Raw genomic sequence first — 6,000 nt, 5'->3', positions numbered from 1 at the left:
TCCAACTCTTTTCAACCTTATGCACTATAGCCCACCAGGTTCCTCTGTCCATGGGATCTTCCAGGCAAGAATACTGGAGTGGGTTGCCATTTCCTTCTCCAAGGAATCTTCACAACCCAGGGAATGAACCCGGGTCTCTCCCACTGCAGGCAGGTTCTTTACCATCTGAGCCTCCAGGGAAGCCAACGATAAAGCAGAAGACTCCAACTGAGTGGGCCAAAAAGACTGCAGAAGCCTTGCAAAGTGAATTCATTGGGCAGATGGGAAAAGGGGGCCAAGGAGCAGAGCATGTTCCTGGCAGAGGTAGCAGCTTTATGCAGGTAATAGCATTAGCTAGGGCAAGAAACCAGAGAAGGCAATGGCACCCACTCCAGTACTCTTGCCTGGAAAATCCCATGGATGGAGGAGCCTTGTGGGCTACAGTCCATGGGGTCGCTAAGAGTCGGACACCACTGAGCAACTTCACTTTCACTTTTCACTTTCATGCATTGGAGAAGGAAATGGCAACCCCCTCCAGTATTCTTGCCTGGAGAATCCCAGGGACGGGGGAGCCTGGTGGGCTGCCATCTATGGGGTCGCACAGAGTCGGACACGACTGAAGCGGCTTAGCAGCAGCAGGGCAAGAAACTCAGATGGGTACCAGAAATGAGTGAGCCAGAGGGTCTCAAAGCCCTCTCAGGAGATCAGCAGATGGTACAGAGATGGGTAAAACTTCAGCCCTTTCCTTTTATTCTGCTTTAGCAACAGCACTGCCATGCAGTGTTCAAAAGCAGCTGGTGCTTGGCTGCAGTATCTGGGGGACAACAGGGAGTGGTAAGGACTGTGGCCAACAGAGAGCACATGCCTCATCTAAAGGGCGGCAGTTCAAGAGCTTCACTCAGTTGCTGATTTGGGGGAATTTGCGAACATAAGTCCAATGCTGAGAGATTTTATATTCCACATGATATACACTAGGCCCTGTTCTGTGCGTGCTAAGTCGCTTCAGTCATGTCCGACTCTTTGCGACCCTTTGGACTGTAGGCCACCAGGCTCCTCTGTCCATGGGATTCTCCAGGCAAGAATACTGTAGTGAGTTGCCATTTCCTCCTTCAAGGGATCTTCCCAACCCAGGGATCGAACCTGTGTCTCCTGTGGCTCCTGAATTGCAGGTGAATTCTTTACCACTGAGCCACTGGGAGAGCCCAGGCCCTGTTCTAAATGCTTAATATACTCATTTAGCACATCTCCAAAAATGTAGTGAAGATTTCCCCAACCTATTGCCTCAACCAGTTCATGACAGACTTCCTGGGATGTGCAGTTCAGCAGTATCTTCTCTTTGTACTTTTTCTCCTTCATGTACTAGTATTTCCTGGAATGCTTTGTACCCCAGATGACAGAATGATATTCTCTTATGAAGGACGTTGCCTTGAGAGAGAGTGCTTCCAAGGTAGGATTGGGTACTTCTGGCTCTCTTTGATTAGCAGTCCCTCTCAAGGATTATTTAGGAAATGCTGCCCACAACAATGTCAGTCCGTCCTGGTCTCCCACTAATCTAATGTTTGACTTTCAGCAGAGGGCTCACAATGTTTCCAAACTTCTACACCAAACTTTGAATTTTGATTCAGTTAATCTTTTGTGTTTTTATAACATGCCTTCTTCAATGCATTACTTTTCTTTTGTATCCAACAAATTGTTCCTGATTTCTAAATGCATAGAAAGAAACTGAAACTTGTGGGGAAAAGTACAGCCAATCTTTTTAATACCTGGAGAAATTTTTTTCCAGAAAATCACTGCACTGAGAGGGTGCCAGTTGGTATTCAAATGTGAGTCAGGACAGATGTTTGCCACACACAGTGATGAAAGTGTATGCCAGTGCTTATTTACCTTTTGGAAAATAGTGGCCCAAAAGGGATGGGATTTGAATATTATTGAATATTCCCCACTAACTACTTTTTGTGGCTGGAATCCTGAAGAAACTCATAGTAAAAGTTTCCCTGATGCTGGGAAAGACTGAAGGCAAAAGGAGAAGGGGGCAGCAGAGGATAAGATGGTTAGACAGTATCACCTTCTCAATGGATGAGCAAACTCTGGGAGATGATTGAGGACAGAGAAGCCTGGCATGCTGCTGTCCATGGAGTCACAAAGAGTCAGACAAGACTTAGCGACTGAACAACAAAATAGAAATGAATGGCTCCCAAACTGAAACAGGAAGAATGAAGTATGGCTGGACAGAGAAGGTGTGGAGGAAACTGGTTTAAAAGATGCAGTGACAGATCAGCAGATCAAGAGCGACTCAGAGTTTTTCCAAGTTTTCACATGGTTCTAGCTTTGTTTTGTTTTTCTGGGAAGGCATGTCCTTGAGGGTTTGAATAATATTCACTTGGTTGGTCTCCAGAACTCCAAGGCAGGGCCATGTGTACCTGGGACTTAGGAGCAGTTAGTGAGGTAGGGACCAAAGGTCGAAGGTGAAACACTGGACCCAAAATGTACCACAAATGTGAGATCCAGATCTTGAGCAGGAAGCCTGGTGGCCAGTTCCACACACCATCACGATGTGGGCAGTGTGTCACCAGCAAGCCCTCTACCGTGTTCTAGATTTGCGTTTCCAGCATCTCTAAGTGTATTCACAGTATTGAAAGATGAAAGGAATCGGTGACAAACACAACCGGTGTTCTCAACAGCAAGCTGTGGATACATAGAAGAGGAATTTAAGGGGGAAGAATCCTGAAGGAGCAGGAGAGGTTGGAAGGTGTGAGACCTACTTGGTTATCTACAACTGCAGACTTTTCAGCCTTTCCTCATCTGTAGAAGGAAGCTGCTGAACAGGATGGTTCTCTAGCCTGTGGTTCTCAGACTTGAATGTGCATGCAGATTGCCCAGGCATCCTGTGACATTGCACCTTCTCAGTTCCTAAGTCTCGGGTGGGGCCAAGGTTTGCCGTTCTGACGGGCTTCCGGCGCTGCTGCTAGGCCACAGACCACACGGCATTCAGCTCGCTCTGCGTGATCTCTCAGCCCAGGCTTCCATGAGCTCTGCATGTGTGTGAGCGTGTGATCATCTGGCATTTCAGGAAGACAGGGAGGTGGCAGGAAACACGCCTGCCGTGGCAGTCACTCTTCTCATTCTTCATAATCAACTTCATCAAAAACCCTTTATGTGCCTAATTATGCATGACAGTTTCACATGCTTTACAAAGAGAACTAACTCGATTTGGCCCCCACATTATCGGACTTGACAGCCTAAGACAGCTGGAGAAATAGGCATAGAGACAGTAATAAATATTGAGGCAGTAATAAATATGGAGTGATAAATATTCATCCATATATTAATATAAAACATTAAAATTAAAAGGTTATGTATTTAGCATGGGCCCTAGGATATTTATCTTTCTTACAGTGTTTGTACCTTTTCAAAATCTGAGAAACTAAAAATGTTGACTGTAATTTTTATTTAAAGAAAAAGAGTTTCTGTTTTTCAGATGGTGACTGGGGAAGGGGAGGGTCCCTTTGTAAGGTTTCTTGTTGTTGTTTTATTTATTTTTAGCTTCACTAACATCGAAAGCAATATTCTATGAGCCCCATGTGCCTAACCCTGATTACCGTGTAAGTGTGTCTTGGCCTGATTTTGTGTTGTTCAACGCTGAGCATGTGGACACAGTTTCATTAACCTCAGGTCTTTCTACCTAAGGGCCTTAAGCCCATCAAGTCATTCTCACCTAGTCCTTGGGAAGCAAAAGAGGCAGGACCAGACATTGTTATCTCTGAATCGTGGGTGCTTCTGGTGTGTCCAGAGTCTCGTGGTAATTAACTCACACAGGAAGGCTTAGATTCCATTCTATTTCTTCTGTATGTGTGCTAAACTCACCCAAGGTCTTGGCTGCCTTGGTGGAGAAAGGGATCCAACAAGTGGCCATTGCCAGCATTCTCTCCTGACAGCAGAACAAATTTTGTTACTGATGGGCCACCCACCCACTGGAGATTACATTCAGGTCCCCACAGTGCTGAGCAAGTTTGTTATATCTTATCACAGTTTAACAGAGTGATTTCAGATTCATCCCTTTCATTGATTTCTTCTAGCCAAGAAACGGCTGAAAGAATTATCACAGAGCTAGAAAATGGTCACATCTCACCAAGGATGCCTGTGTCAGATATTAGTCATCATGGGATTAGAGACGGTTGGCTTATTGGTTTATACTTTCTTGATTCGGGTAATATAATATTTAGTGATGGCTATGTATGTGCTTGGGCTTCCCAGGTGGCGCTAGTGGTAAAGAATCCGCTTGCCAGCGGAGGAGACAGAAGAGATGTGGGTTCTATCCTGGGTCGGGAGGATCCCCTGGAGGAAAGCACGGTAACCCACTACAGTAGAATCCTATGGACAGAGGAGCCTGGCAGGCTACTATGGTCCATAGGGTCGCAAAGAGTGGGACACGACTGAAGTGACTTAGCACTCATGCATGCATGTATGTGCTTAGGAATCTGGCCACAGCGCTAGGTGACAGCTGTGTGTTATCCAAAATGATCTGAGTGAGGTGTACCTCTGGAGTCAGGTTTCCTTGCTTGAAACTTGGCTTCGCCACTCACTGGCTGTGTCACTTACCTTTAACAAACCTCCATTTCCCCATCTGTAGAATCAGCATAAGAATAGAACAGATTCCATGGAATTCCCAGGAGATCCCATGACATGAGGGTGTACGGAATGTGCAGCACAGGGCCCGCAAATACTAATAGGAAGCCTTGTAACTAGTAACTTTTAGTAATCATAATAAAACTATTACAAATGACAGCATCTGAAATCATCTGAGTCTTGAAAGAGAGCAGAGATTCTAAATTCAGCATTTTCATATTATTTCATGAGTGAGTATTAGTGTGGGAGTTTGTATCTAGGTTAATGAGAATGTCACACTCTGTTTATTAGGAATAAAGCTGTTATTGAAGCAAAGCCTGCATTAATTAGGCTCAACTTCATCTTTCATTCAGTTATGTCACATACAGCTGTTGTTTCCCTCGTTTTGTAAAATTAACTAAAAGAGTGAAGGCAGTCTGCTCAGATTAAGAAGACATAAAAACTCTGAGTAATTATTAGAGCCAGAAGCTAAGCCTTTATGAAGCCACAGTGGCAACACTATGTCTTTTGCATTAGTGCCTGGTAATAGACCTTTGTTGGCACCGGGAGCTGTGCAGGCCAGGTCGAGGGCACTGAGTAGGTGGTTGCCCCTCAAAGCTAATTGAGAGCAGAGGGGGAGGGGCGTCTGGAACTTGGTCTCAGGAAGTGAGCTGATGCCATTTGCTGCAGACAGGGTGGGAATGCGGGTGAGGCACTCCAAGGGCCCTATGCTTCCATAAATGGAATCCAAAGCCTGCCAACTGTATATTGTAAGACTGAAAGGCAGGACCAAGCAAGGGCAAGAGGCAGCTGAATGGAAACCCAGGAAGCCAAAATGAGCCATTTAAGGTGGAAGAGGGGAAGCAGAGCCCCAGGAAAGTCCCTCAGCTCAGAAACCCATTCAGTAACACTTTTTATAGGGTGTCTGTGGCTTCTGGGCAAGTGGAGGTTGAGACCAGCTTGGCACAAACGGAAGCCAGTTCTTCCCCAAATTCAGTGTACACGTGGCTCACCTGTTCAAATGTAGATTCTAATTTAGTAGGTGTGAGATTCTGCATTTCACACAAGCCACAGGTATGGTTGGTGATGCGAGGCCGGGGACTACACTTTGAGTGCGTGAATGTGTGATAAGTCGCTTCAATTGTGTCACTCTGTGACCCCATGGACTGTAGCCCACCAGGCTCCTCTGTCCATAGGACTCTCCAGGCAAGAATACTGGAGTGGGTTGCCGTGCCCTCCTCCAGGGGATCTTCCCGACCCAGGGATCAAACCCAAGTCTCTTGTGTCACCTGCATTGGCTGGCAGGTTCTTTACCACTGGCGCCACCTGGCAAGCCCATATTTTGAGTAGCAAGGGTTTAACCCACTCTCTCTACCCGCATTCCGTTCTTGGTCACCACCTCTTTCTATTTAACCC

The sequence above is a fragment of the Oryx dammah genome, unplaced genomic scaffold (assembly GCF_014754425.2).
Source record: "Oryx dammah isolate SB20612 unplaced genomic scaffold, SCBI_Odam_1.1 HiC_scaffold_19, whole genome shotgun sequence".
NCBI lineage: Eukaryota > Metazoa > Chordata > Mammalia > Artiodactyla > Bovidae > Oryx > Oryx dammah.
This window is presented reverse-complemented; position numbering follows the sequence as displayed.